The sequence below is a fragment of the Orcinus orca genome, chromosome 9 (assembly GCF_937001465.1).
Source record: "Orcinus orca chromosome 9, mOrcOrc1.1, whole genome shotgun sequence".
NCBI lineage: Eukaryota > Metazoa > Chordata > Mammalia > Artiodactyla > Delphinidae > Orcinus > Orcinus orca.
In genome coordinates this window covers 33,988,747-34,004,017 of record NC_064567.1, presented here as the reverse complement: position 1 = coordinate 34,004,017, position 15,271 = coordinate 33,988,747, and the positions used below count along the sequence as shown (strand labels likewise).

The following is a 15,271-nucleotide window of genomic DNA, read 5'->3' as shown; positions in this document are numbered from 1 at the left end:
GATAAATCATGAAATTTGGTCACCTAAAGTAGGAGGAAGAGAATAGGTTAAAAGGGACCATGTTAAAAGATTATCTTCTTTGAATGTACCTGTTTTGTTAATTTAATTTTGTAACTAAATAGTTTACATTAGTATAAAATTTAACTGAAGCAGCAATTTTTAAAAATTGAAAGGAAAATGAAAACAAATGAACCTAAATATATACTGAGTTGCTGGAATAACCACACAAAGAGAAACTATAAGTGACTTTAAGACCCAGTAATTTGACTGTACATCCCTAGTAGGATATACAGAACTGTAACAAATTCTTACTGTTTTCAGTAATGATATTATTGGTCACAGCATTTCTATTGTCATTCTGAGGTTGTTGTGCACATATAATAATATTTTTTATAAGATAATATTTTAATTCTATTATTCCTAAGCTCATTGAGAACCAGACTTCTCAAGATATGAGAAAGTAGGTATAGATATAAGATCAAAGAAACTTTAAATTCCTGAAGTTCTGAATTTGAATTGAAAAATCAATATGAAGCCATGATATATTTTACCTTAAAAATAAGAATCAGCAGTACATTAAATCAGAGGCCATTAAACTAAAGAATGTGCATTAAAGTAGAGATGGGCAAATCACTGAGGCCAGTGGCTTGGAGACAGGAATCAATAAACTTTATATTTAGACAGGACATTTGGTTTTGGTTATTGTCCAATGCACTTGATAGAAAGTAAATAGACTGGAAACCTTCTCTAATAGTAGAGAGAATTATATTATTTAAGAAACCCTAAGACCTAACAGACTGTAATTCGTAGTCTAAGTAATTCCTAGGCCACCAAACTTGCCCCAACAGCAAGTTGCCTGCTGCTAAAGCTGTGTCACCTCCAAGAAAGATTTACCCCCCAATACCCAACTTAGGTGAGGCCAAGGAATTCAATGAACGAGGCTCTCAAAGGCAGATATAAAAGCTGTGAGACTGGATAAGGGACTCATCACTTTGCCGGATTATGGAGGCTTTATTAAACATCAAAAAGGACACGGAAAGCCTTTCAAGTAAAATTTCTAAACTCTAAATAGTAAATCTCCAACTCAATGTCTATGATTCTTAATGTAATAGCAATATAGAACAGATTACTGTTCCTTATAGTATAAACAATTATTTGCCCATGAAGGGAAGCATATAGTGAAGATCAGAAAGCCCAACTGTCAGGAAATCAAACAGTAAAGCAATCATCAACCATACCTTAGAATTTATATGGTTCCATCTCTATTGCTGGATCAGGAACATACAGGAAAAACTGAAGTGCAAAATGAATAATTATGTAGAAAACTTAGGTTACGTACAGAGCTATTTTTAATATTTGAAAATTAAAACATGTATTTGGGTAGCCAAAAATAGAGCCCAAGTTCCCACATACTGGTAGATTCTTTTTTTTTTGATCTGAATTTTTTGTTTTTAACATCTTTATTGGAGTATAATTGCTTTACATTGTTGTGTAAGTTGCTGCTGTATAACAAAGTGAATCGGCTATACATATACATATAACCCCATATCCCCTCCCATTTGCATCTCCCTCCCACCCTCCCTATCCCACCCCTCTAGGTGGTCACAAAGCACCAAGTTGATCTCCCTGTGCTATGCAGCTGCTTCCCACTAGCTATAGATTTTACATTTGGTAGTGTATATATGTCCATGCCACTCTCTCACTTCGTCCCACCTTACCCTTCCTCCTCCCCGTGTCCTCAAGTCTATTCTCTACGTCTGCGTCTTTATTCCTGTCCTGCCCCTAGGTTCGTCAGAACCATTTTTTTTTTTTTTAGGTTCCATATATATGTGTTAGCATACAGTATTTGTTTTTCTCTTTCTGACTTACTTCACTCTGTATGACAGACTAATGAAATTGAGTTATTTGTAGTGAGATGGATACTGGTAGATTCTTTTTTCACTTGAACGAGTATTTAGCTTCAAGACAAATTATATTTGAACACAATGTTTATTCAAACACTTGACTATTTATGCTTTAAATTTTTTTACTGTCTCTGGAATTACCTATAGGATTCCAGATAACTTATTTTTATGTGTCTAAAATGCAAACCAAAATACACATTAATATTGCTAATGAAATCTGAGAATCCTACATTTATGTATTTAAAGCTCCACATTTCCAAAATCCTCAATTCAAAACTACCTTCCATCTAAATCTAGGTTATGTCTCCTGACATGAATCAATTACCCTGTAACTCCCTTGATTACACAAAACCTTGTTTACCTAAATGTTTTGCTGTCCCAGAACATTTCTGATAAACAGTGTTATATGGTCTGATATGCACAAGTGCACCTTGAGTTACATGCATTATGAATCAGGATCATCTCCCGCATACCTGTCACCTTGACATTACCTGCCTGTGGTATGCAGTCAACATTCATTGGAAATGCAAATGGCTGTAGTGTAAAAGACTTGATTGTGCAGCTAGACTTTTGTTCTTTCACCTGTGAATATAGGAAAGGTTTTATTTGGAGTCATATATTCTGTAGGTTGGAACCAACCTGGGATCCTTAAAAAGCTCTATATTCAATCAACTGTATGAAAAGACATGTTCTGTATTTTTTTTCTTCTCTTAGCCATGAAGGAGGGGTGTGTGTGTGTGTGGGGGGAGTAATTATGCTGTCATTGTCATTACTCCTATAAGAGTTGATCAATGAAAAAGTTATATAATTGAATTGTCACTAGGAAAAAAATTTTGACATATTCACCCCCTCAAAAAATATATAAGAATTTTAATTAATGGAAGAACAGGATCTGAGTAACCCATATGCCAAATCTTCACTTCAAAGGGATACTATAGTCAATACAATGCTTGCAAGATATTGCTATTTCATTATTTACAGCACTAGAGATTTTAAAAAAGGGATTCATAATGGTCTGGGGAGATTTAACAGGTGCTTCTTCAGCAGCTGAGCACAGAATATATAAATGTACACTCCTTCCTACAAATATTATTTTTTAAAGAGTCTTCTCCATCTCTGTATATTTCTGTAACTAAGGAAGCTAGTCCACTCTACTCATGACAAATGATGAGATGCATTTCCTAACAAGAGAAATAAAATAGACATTAGATACCTAGGTCATAAAGGAGTCCTGTTTATCAATCTTAATGCATTAAAATATATTAGAAAAATAACAAAATGCTTGTAATATGATAAAAATTCAATCAAAAGATATAGTTTTTAAAGAAACATAACATACTCATTCATATATCCATCAGTTCAGAAAACAGAGAACACTTATGAATTATGTAGCAGGTACTTACTTTTCTCAGTCAGAGTTCTAGTAGGAGATATATAAAATATATAACTACATATATATATAATTTATTTATTTCAAGGAATTAGTTTATGTGATTGCGGGGGTCTGACTAGGCAAATCCAATGTGCCTATAGGGTAGGCTGGCAGGAAGGGCAGGCTGAAGACTCTTGGGTAGGAGCTGACACTCCAGTCTACCTGGGAAACTCAGGTTTGTTATTAAGGCCTTTCAACTGACTGAATCAGGTCCACCCAGATTATCCAGGATAATCTCCTTAACATAAAATCAACTGACTGCAGATGTTAATCACATCTACAGACACCTTCACAGCAACAAGCAGATTAGTGTTGGATTTATCTGGATACTTACAACCTAGGCAAGTTGACACATAAAACTGACCGTCGCAATACTGGATATATAAAAATGAATAAATACGGTCTGTGATCTGAGATGGCTCAGAGTTTATCAGAACAAAAACATATTTCCTTTCTACATTTATGCAAGGGTTGGAACATATTTTAGATTAATACAAGAACTTCTCAAATTTGCATGAATTTTATGCTAGAATGAAACATAAAAGAGATATGATGTGAAAAATCCAGCCTATTCATGACATGAGAACCGGTGGAGATTAGAGGCAAAGGCACTACACAAGGACTTACTACACAGTCTAGTCCCCTAAATGCCATTAGCTCGCTGTATAATCTTGAGTATGGACTTAACCTCTCCTACCCTCAATTTATCTATTAAAACAAAAACAGGTTAACTATCAAGGGTCTCCAACAGCTAACTCAAATGCCTTCCGTGGACAGGTGGAAAACATAAGCAAGTGGTGCAGATTGGATATACGAAAATAGAGTGTATTTAAACAAATTTTCCAGCAAATCACACCGAGGAATCAAGTCACCAGTTTACTATACCTGCACCTCCTGTTCTCTCAAGTTCTTTAATTCTATTTTATATAAAATATAGATTTTAAAACATCATGCCTACTTTTATAAACATGGTTAAATATCTAAATCCATACCAAACATTTTATAACAAATGGCAGGTAGGATTGGAAAGAGGAGGATCTCTGTTTTCTTTCAGCATGAATATTATTTTTGTAATTAAAAAAGTACTTTTGAATTTTGTAATTAAAATGTAGAAGTGTGACGAAAAAGGTTACCTCACTGAGTAATCTTTATAAAAATTGAAGTCTGTGAAGATAGACTTTAAACATGATAGTTTGTTATAGTGAGTAAATATCACACATCATGATGAACATATGTGTTAATGATCTAACACCTTTTTCAGGAAAATTAAATCAAGGTATTTCTAACAAAGGAAATCTTAGTTGCAGTTCCTAGGTGCCCAGTTGGGGTGGAATTGACATTCCCGTGTGTGGAGAGGCTCACACTGAGGCTTCTCCTGACCTGCTTAAGTGTGGAAAGCCATTCTGGAACAAAAGACCCACTTTTTTTTTTTTTTTTTGGCGGTATGCAGGCCTCTCACTGTTGTGGCCTCTCCCGTTGCGGAGCACAGGCTCTGGACGCGCAGGCTCAGCGGCCATGGCTCACGGGCCCAGCCACTCCGCGGCACGTGGGATCTTCCTGGACCGGGGCACGAACCCGTGTCCCCTGCATCAACAGGCGGACTCTCAACCACTGTGCCACCAGGGAAGCTCGACCCACTTCTTTTTAACCACAGATATCTGGGAGCAACAAGCAGCTACAAACCTCACCTCTGATCTTTATTGAAATTAAATTTTTGTGTTCTCCTCTCATATAATCCTTTTCCCAAAACTAATTTGCATAATTTGGTGTAGTTTGAAATGACTGTCACAGGTTGTTAATTGTTGGGGTAGATACTAGACCCTCATAGTAGCTAAGTCTCGAAGGCAAAGGTTAGAATCCAGTAACTGGCAGTGTGGGTCGAATTGATATTAGTTTAATAATCTGTAAACTATGCAAGAAAATGTAATTGTCCTATATTACAAGGGTAGCAGTCCTTCCACTGCACTGTTTATTCCAATGTATAATCTAAATAATTGAGTACCTCTGCATACAAAAGAGCATTTGCTCATATGCAAGCACCATTTAATAGACAGTTAAATCCAAACAGATGGAAAAGATGCCAGAACATAATTGGTTTGCTTTTGATTATTTCACTGATACCAATTTACTTAAAGAGTAAGTCTGGACAAGGTATATGTATCTGTTAAGGTGAAGCCTGGATTTGAATCTATTTTGTCTTATTGTGAAGTCTGTGCTCTTTCAAAAGCAATGCTTCCAGCACTTAACCCAAAGGTTTTTAAAGTCTCTTGAAGTAGCTCTGTGTCTTATGCATGAAGATCAATTATTTTTCATTTTATTTTTTGGTTAGCAAACTAGCTCAAGGGGTTAAACATAACTATTTGTTAACGGCTCATATTTATCCTTAAGTCTATGCTCTGCCTTCTTTTGTAAAATCCACTGTATCTGATTGTGCTTAATCCCATTTTGCAGCCAATTAGCACAAAGCTAAAAAAGTGGAGGATTTAAAAATCACTAAGTGGTTCCTTGGATTTATGTTTTTAACAGGAGTTGCTGCGTTTAAACAATAACAAAAGTACGTGGCGATAAAACATAAGAATTAAAATAATTTTTCAAGTATTTCAAAGATCTCCTCTTCCCTCCCTCTCAACATGAATTTTTTCAAAATTACATAATACAAACACACGTGGATGGACCTAGAGACTGTCTTATAGAGTGAAGTAAGTCAGAAAGAGAAAAACAAGTATCGTATATTAACACATATATGTGGAATCTGAATAAATTGGTATAGACGATCTTATTTACAAAGCAGAAATAGAGACACAGACATAGAAAACAAACATATGTATACCAAGGGGGAAAGGGGGGGATGGGATGAATTGGGAGTTTGGGATTGACCTATACACACTGTTGATACTATGTATAAAATAGATAACTAATAAGAACCTACTGTATAGCACAGGAAACTCTACTAAATGCTCGTTGGTGACCTAAATGGGAAGGAAAGCCAAAAAAGAGGGGATATATGTATACGTATAGCTGATTCACTTTGCTGTACAGTAGAAACGAACACAACATTGTAAAGCAACTATACTCCAATAAAAAGTAAAAAAAAATCTTATAAATGTTTATATCAAGCAGGGACTATTGTCCACACCAAAGGTAGAATCACTGAAGATCCATGGATTGCAAGCAGTGCTGATTGAAAAATATATGTTAAATGCATCTATTTATTCCTAATAAGTGTTCATTTCATTGAAAAAGTTGTAAAAGGAAATTTTTCATTTCTATTAGAAAAGTGTTTTCTTCTTAGTTTTTTAAAATCATACTACTTAGCTTCCAAAATTTTCTCTTAAAATAAATATGTCTTTGGGCTGCCCTGGTGGTGCAGTGTTTGAGAGTCCGCCTGCCAATGCAGGGGACACGGGTTCGTGCCCCGGTCCAGGAAGATCCCACATGCCGCGGAGCGGCTGGGCCCGTGAGCCATGGCCGCTGAGCCTGCGCGTCCGGAGCCTGTGCTCCGCAACAGGAGAGGCCACAACAGTGAGAGGCCCGCGTACCGCAAAAAAAAAAAAGTCTTTATTATATAAACAAATACTCATGTAATATACTTATAATATTTATCTATTGCAAAAGTACTATATGTTGATTGTATGAAATTTGAAACATGCAGAAAAATGCAAAAAGAAAATAGTAACCTCATATATCAAAGTTTATAATCCAATACCTAATTTTAGTTGCAAATTCCTTTATTTGTTTAAAAATGTTTAGTGAACATTTTCTCAGAATCGTAAATATTATTCCACAGCATCTTTTTAATGGAGATACATAATATTTTATTATTTGGCTCAAATGTAACTGGTCTAGCCAATCTTTTACTTGAGATACGTAGAGTTCTAATTGTTATGTTAGCACATAATTATATCTTTGGATGATTTTCTACAAGTGAAACTTTGGATTCAGATTTGAATTAATATTTTTAGGACATTGTATTCACATCATCAAATTATCCTCCAACAAGATTATATGAATTTTCACTCCAGAAGTATATAAAAATTTCTCTAAACTCTTGTCCACCTAGACTCTTTTTTTTTCGGTACGCGGGCCTCTCACTGTTGTGGCCGCTCCTGTTGCGGAGCACAGGCTGCGGACGCGCAGGCTCAGCGGCCATGGCTCACGGGCCCAGCTGCTCCTCGGCATGTGGGATCTTCCCAGACCGGGGCACGAACCCGCGTCCCCTGCATCGGCAGGCGGACTCTCAACCACTGTGCCACCAGAAAAGCCCTAGACTCCTATTTTTATGTTAGTTCTAATTTACAACATGGCTTGTCTGTTGTGCTAAAGCATTTACTAACTAGGGCATATAAAACATAGGCATGCTAATTGAGGAAAGATGTACTTATATACTTAATAACCATATAATTCTAAAGACTGTTTCCTCCCTTTTTGACATATAAAAAATGAAAGTATTTATAAGCCTACTTTCTGAATCTTTCTTTAACTATATCACTGTGTTTACTAGAAAAACATGAACTAAAGGAGATTGTTTCTTTATGACGTTACTCCATTGTGCAATGTTTTGGGTTTTATGTGTAATATATGGGACATGTGGGTTCCTGCTTGTGTATGTGTGAGTCTACAGGAGTGTTTGTGGATGTAGTGATGAGGTTAAGATCAAATGAAAGGAAATTTTCCAGTTTTACAATTTTACTTTTTTAAATGACCAAATACTATAAGTTACTCAAATGTATAATATTTTATTGGTGCACCAATTACTGACAATTTTCCATGATGATAATTTTTATCTTTGCAAGAAGTTTTAGGTCTAACAACAAAAAAACTGATCTTTTTTTGCCAGCTTTGTTTCTGAAGTTGCTTATGAGCAATTTGTAGGGCTTTTTTGGTGAAAATGTTCAAGGGGTTTTATTACCATTAATCTTTTTTGAGGGTGTGTATAATTCATCTCACCAGACATCAGAATTCCCAGAGGGTAAATTACTCTAGAGATCTCTGTGCCCTCACACTGTATCAAATTGACCTGCTTCTTGTTTGCCATTTTTGTGTACTACATTGCTTATTTAACAAGAAACAGAATGATTGTAATTCTGAGAAGGCCCTTTGATAGTAGTTTTGACACTCTGCCTGAATAATGACCCTCATTATGGTGCCTGTGACAGGCTCTGAAAGTCCTGATTTATGAATATATCACAGGTTCAGCATTAGGGCTCTGGCACTCACTTACTCCTGATATAGATGGAGATATGGACAGAGTCCTTTGAAATAGACAGAGGCTGAGATAATTGCACGATTATGACCATTCAAATCGTCTCTTCCCCTGATTTAACAAAGCTCTGCCATTTCATTTTGACTGTCTCTGAAGTTATTAGGAACCTCTGATAAAATGTTTATTAGAAGAATGTATTTCAGAGTAACTGTGCTGGCGACAGAGGTAGAAGTTATTCCTACTGTTCTTTCCTCAGCTTCAGCTAAATTCCTACTGCAAGTTCTCATTAATGGTTGATGTGATAATAGACTGTTAGAAGCAAGATTAGCTAAGAGCAAAAAGTCTGTGTCCTTGATAAAACAAATGACAAGACACTCTGTAAACACTTTTTTTGTACAGAATGTTGTTGATTTATTGTTTTCTCTATAGTGATTATTTAAATAAATGTAGCTAATTTAGTTCATTTGCCAAACTGTATAATTTTGTTCTTTGTGAAGGGGTTATATGTAAAAGCCTCAAGGAATCACATCCCCATTAATCTTTTTACAAGTGCAATAAATAAATAAAGAGGCATGGTTTAATTTTGCCAGTTAGAAGATATTTAAATAGCAGTGGTGGTAAACTGATTTCTTTTTCTACTGTTTGAAAAAGGCATGTAAATGCACTTCTTCTTGTTACTAGTTTAAATGCACACAAGAAAAACGTAACATAAGTGTTTTATTGGGGCCATAAGAAACACATTATTTTTTATTATCTACAGTCCTGTACACTGACCCTTTTAAAAAAGTGATGCTCATCTCATGCTTTTCCACTTATAATATTTAAAAAATATCTTCAGTGCCTGTAATGTATTATAAGGAAATTTTACTTTATTTCAGAAAAAAAGCATGACACATGGCACCATACAATATAAAAATAAATTCATGATTGTTTTTCTACATATCCTTTACTCACCAGGAATAAGGCGATGCAATTTCCTTACGGTTTCATTAAAAACAGGGGAAAGCTGAAGAGTCTCCCTAGGTATTCACAGATGATTCCTTTTGAGACTATCATCATCAGATGACCCTCAAGATTAAAAATACATAGTTACTAAGGGCAGTGGTTGAAAGTTAATTTTAAATGAAGTCTGGTAATGACCTGGAGTAAATTTAATAAGGACCCTTCATTTCATAGCAAAAGCAGTCACTTAAAACATAATAAGATGACTCTGAAATCTTTAAACAAAGTGATCAGATTGAATTCCTTTTAGCAAACTGAAAATTTTCAAAAGCATCTTTACATCCACAAAGCCTTTATTCTTAATTCATTAACATATTTTTAGAAAGTCTATTTCTAGAGGGGAAAATGTTTGCCACCTCTGCAGTGTAGGTGTCATTAATGAAATGGATCTTTGAAAAACTTCCATCACCTATTTCATTGTATAGATTTTGTAAAATTTCCAAAGGTGATTTCTCCTTCCTTTGCTTTCCAGCTAAAATAGGTCTCATACAGAAGTAGACTGTGGTGGTACAAAAGTATTTTAGAGCATAACAAAACCTTCTAGACCTTAATAACTGTACATGACTGATCTGTCCTCTCCAGCAAGGTTAACCGTTTTTCCCAAGGAGTTAAGTGGCATATAAACTATTGTTCACACCATTTGTGCTAACAGTATAGGATGACCTCAAATAGTGTAGTGGCCATACAGGGTACCTGCACCATGCATTCATCAACAAAGGGGAAAGGACCACAGGGGCAGATCTGACTGTAAGTGTATCAGGACTGTACAAGGATAAATGCCTAACCTCACTCCACAGCAAAACAGTAATTACAGAGCCATTGTTTCTGTACTGTTCCTATTTTTTATGGTTCTTTAGAAATATGTGCTATTTAGTTCTTGAGTTGACATCTGTACTGTATTATATTTTATACAAAGCACCCAGACTAAAGTGGAGAGCAATCAAATAACTGTGAGATCATTTTGCTCTCACAGGAAATCAACAACAGATATAAAATATAAAGGAATAGTTTAAATTCAGTAGTTAATTTTTAGACTTAAATTATCTAATTAACAATAGTCTGAACAGCCAAATTTTAGAGCTTTATTCTTTCAAAAATTGCGTGCTCCATTTAGAGTGTATCATTCTTTCATACATACTCGCAGAAGCTTCTATTTGTATTTTTATAATGCATCAATTCTTTTTCCATGTGTGCCTCCCTTCCTACTCTTAAATATTCTCACCTTATTCTACGCATGCCTTTCTGCAGGTGATACTAAGAGAAAAATAGCAAAACATTTGTTTACACACACACACAAACACACATACAAGTACACAGATCATTAAAGACAAATGTTAGTGGCCCCTCCAGCAAACACCACTGGGTAGCACACACATGGAAAACTATGAAATGAAAGACAATATCGGGGCAAATCAAGTACACGTGTTTGCATGTTCAGGGCAGGAGTGACGCTTAGCTTCATAGTCACAAGTTATCGCTAATTATCAAAAGAATATGAAAGTTGACTCCTTAATCAAATCTGTATCTTCCCCTCAAAGGAGTCAGACACAACATATTCAGTCTTTATTTCCCCCCTAGATCAGGAAACAGGAACAGGATTTGGTAGCTGTGTAAGAAAATGGAGAGCAACTTCTGGACCTACAGCTGCCTTTCAGGGACCCTAGAGATTTTCAATGTTTCAACTCATAATAACTCCTCCATACTTTGGAGTTTACCGACAGCAAAATATATAGTTTGCATTACATTAAACACTCTTGATTATTCTACTTAAACAGTACCCTGGTAGGAGTCAGATGTTCCCAAGTAAATGTGTATCACCAGCCTTCACCAGCCTCCCTTAGAATAATTTCCTTTCATTCAATGCAATTTGGCTCATTTTAATGTTTCATTTAGGTGCTTTTTATATCTCTACACAGCATTAAACTAAGACACACACACACACACACACACACACACACACACACTCCTGCTTTTGAGAAGGTCAAAGTCTGTTGTTAGGGGAAACAGATATGCTAAGAAATAATTTTAATATGACATGAAAACTAGTAATATAATTGTATATGTAAGGCACAGAAATAGCATTGAGAATGTATAGATAAATTCTGTTGATCTACAAATCCTATACGTTAACAGGGTGCAGGGGCAATGCCATACAAAAGTAACCATCTGGTCTGGGTTTTGAAGACTAAATAGGAGTTTGCTATATCACCACATAAGGTGAGGAGGGAATCCCAGACAGAATGAACGGCACCCACAAGGGTGCAGGAACATAAACAGCATGCTCTATTTGAGGAACTGCAGATAGTTTAGAACGTGTGGAATAGAACTACAAAAGGTAGGGAGAGTGAGAAGAGATGAGGCTGAGGATAAATACCAGGACCATATCATGAAGAGTACTTGTTTGTCAAGCTAGAGTTTGCATTTTATCCTACAGCTGGTAGCACTGAAAAATTTAAGGAGTGACATGATGAAATTTGTTTTTAAGAATGAATGGGAAGATTAAATTGGAGAAGGAAGAGTAGAGTCAGGGAAACCAGAGAGGAGACAATTGCAAGGCCAGGAAAGAGAAGGCAAAGGCCAGCACCAGTCCCCAGAGAATGAAGATTAAGGAGATTTTTTTAAGGAAATAAAAACAGAATGAAAATATACACAGTAACTTCCTGAGGCTGCCTTCCTTCTGTTGGGTTACAGTTACTCCTAATGTTTCCAAAATATGGATCTGACTTTGATGGGACACTGTTGAAGGGTTTTAGGGTCAGCTTGAGATGATCAGATTGCATCACAGTGAGGGCAAATACGAGGTGTGGCAGAAAATGAAGTGCATCTTGGCACTTGCCTCCTGCTACTTTCTTGTGTGTACCCTATATGTCACCCATGTTGGCGTACTCTCTCATATGGCTTTACAATTTTTACTACCTGTTTCCTGATTTTGAAAGGTCTTCCCTCCCTTTTCCTGTTCGACATTCTTCTTTCCCTCAAGGTCTTGCTTCAAGCATCAGCTTCTCTGCGAAGGCTTCCTGGATGGCTCTCCATCCCTTCAGGCAGAACTGGGTCCTCCCTTTTATTGTTCTGTTGTTGTACCCAGTGCCCATCCTATTGGAGGAGATAAACAACTGTATGGCAGTTGCCCCTTAATCAGCAGATTACATAGTAGATGATTAATAAGGCTGGTTGACTGAATGACTAAAGTGAATGATTGAAACAGAGTAATCATATTTGGGGATCTATTGATAAATTAATGACTGCATTCATTCCTTAGCAGGGCCTTTTGTTATGTCCTGGACTCTCTCTTCTTTAGCTTCAGTGCCACACTGTTTAACAATTGGTCTTGCCAAATTGGTCTGAAGGAAGGATATAAGCTTTCAGCTATGAGATGAATGAGGTCTGAGGACCTCATGTATTACGTGGTAACTGTAGTTGGCAACACTATGATTGAGGTTTGCTGGGAAAGTGGACCTTAAGTGTTCTCACTAAGAAAAAAAAAAGAGGGATAACTAAATGAGCTGATTGATGTGTTAACTAGAAGGTGGAGTCCTTTCATAAGATATACATACATCAGATCATCATGGTGTACATTTCAAAAATCTTACAATTTTATCAATTATACCTCAATTAAGCTGAAAAAAAGAACATTTTCAAGTGGCTGTTTCAATGTATCAGTAAAACAAACAAAAAACATTTAAAAAAGAAATAGCTGACTACCATGTGAATAGAAATATAGAGAACGTGCTGAAGTCACTAGGAAGGTCTTGGGGAAGAACCTGGAGAGTTGGTCTGTCATGATGACAAGAAGGGAAAAGGGTTACAAGAGAAGTTGTAGAGCACTTCAAAGGAGCAAGGAGTTGGCTCCAGGTGACTGAACGATTATCTAGAAACCACAGTGGTGGTGGCCAAGGTCAATGATGGTTCTCCTTTCTTAACTCATGAGACTACAAGGGCAGGGAGATATACTACTTACCAGTGGAGACAGTTGTGAAGATTGTGGCGATTTCTACGGGAAACCACGTTTTTGATTACGAAGAAACTGAAAACTGTAAAGACAATTTCAATGATATGAAAGATTTTCAGCACTTAAAATATGGTTTAGTGGAGACAGAGGAAAGTTTATGGAGGAGTTGGAGTGGGAGGCATATAGGCTCCAGAGAGAGTTAAGTTGAAGATGGATAAGCATGGGGATATGAAGCCCGACAGCTGACTTGAGATGTGGCAGAAAGACTCTTGGGATAAAGGTGAAAGGAGATAGCAAGCAGTCCTGTGGGTCTGTTATTAAAGAGACAAATCAGAAATTGTATAATTGATAGCATGTATAGTACTAACTGACTAGTTCAAACTGATATTTTGGCTGCTAAAACTTTACAGTGCTAAGTACTATTCTTTCATTACAGAGCCCCAGGTTTTTCTGAAGTGGGGAGTGGACAGGGGGCAGTGTGGAGAATGAAATAAAGAAAAATAGCTTAACTGAATCTTAAAAAGACTTTAAAAATATAATTGATAGCTAAAATAGTCATATGAGTTTAATTGATTAATCCATCCAGATTTTAGCTAAAAAAAAATTGTGAATAGAAATAAAATTTGTTTTTTTTACCACTGTAATCACTACACCTCATGATTTGAGATCCTACCTAAATATTTCTCATGAGTTTTGTGTCAACTGCAGGAAAATGAAAAACCGTCTCCTTGCAACTTCTCCTTTTGCGATGCCATTGATGGAGTGCCCCAGTGACTCATCATTTCACATTCTCATCTTTCATTTATGTTAAAAGAAAATTAACCTTCGTTCCCTGGAAGGAGGCTTGGTTAGCAGAAATCATGAGCTAAACATGGAATTTATTTTCTACCATCAGGAAGTGAGTTCTTTTCTCCTGCTATTATCTGGACCTTGGATAACAGCTCCGTTACCCTTAGTGCTAACTCTGCTGATGGCGGTGGAACTGCCCCTAAGGCTGCTGTGGGGTCAGCCCGCTGATGGCCTGGTCTTTTTCTCCCAGGTGTTACTGATGACGAATAATCCTTAGCTCCCTGTGATTAAAGAGCCAGAGCTGAGGTCGCTGTATTTTCCCACTTTATCTCTGGAACCCCCATAAACTGTGTTAGAAAAAAATCCCACAGCAATTATTTAAAAAGGGGAGGAAATCTTTTGAATGCATTTTTTCCTTTTTCCCTAACAATAGCATATAAATGTATTTTTTAAAAGATTCTTTAGAGATGCTGTACGTTGCACAATGCAGTACATTCTTTTCCGATTCTTCCTTGGTAGAACTTTTTCCCGTACACATTGTTATTGACAGCAGTTCTAAAGCCTTTAAAATGAGAAGAAATTAAACAGTGAATCAATAAAGATTAGCTATTTACTGTAGATTACCAGCTTATCATTCCCATAATTATACTAATGGTTGCAGAGGGAAATTCTATTTATGTGAATCATTTTATTCTTGTTATTTACTATTATTAATGTTATCATTATTATCTTCTTACCCTTCAGTTCACAAGATGTATCTTCTCAGTGAATTTTAATTCCAGTATCTTGCTATTATACTGTACATAATCCTATCAAAGACTGTCCTTCATGCAACATTTTCAGTGATATATTATCATAGAGACCATTAATGAATGAGCTTCATATCTTACTAATACTATTTTAGATACTATTTTTATTAATTTCCCAAGTTGTAATTCTTCAGAGACTACCGGTGCCTGTCTTCTATTAAAATTGTGTTTTCCATTTTTACA

At 36.1% G+C, this 15,271-nt stretch overlaps 1 long non-coding RNA gene across 2 annotated transcripts; it reads right to left on the bottom strand.

The window, feature by feature from the left end:
- Positions 1–2,319: 2,319 nt before the first annotated feature.
- LOC117201366 (uncharacterized) lies at positions 2,320–13,574 on the bottom strand. 2 transcript variants are annotated; one of them, XR_004483387.2, is made up of 4 exons: positions 13,500–13,574; positions 12,458–12,634; positions 9,494–9,607; positions 2,320–2,486 (listed from the first exon to the last, which is right to left on the bottom strand). It is a non-coding gene; the product is annotated as an uncharacterized LOC117201366 (long non-coding RNA). The 2 variants fall into 2 exon arrangements; XR_007479440.1 differs by lacking the exon at positions 2,320–2,486 and having other exon boundaries at positions 9,385–9,607.
- Between the last annotated feature and the right edge of the window lie 1,697 nt (positions 13,575–15,271).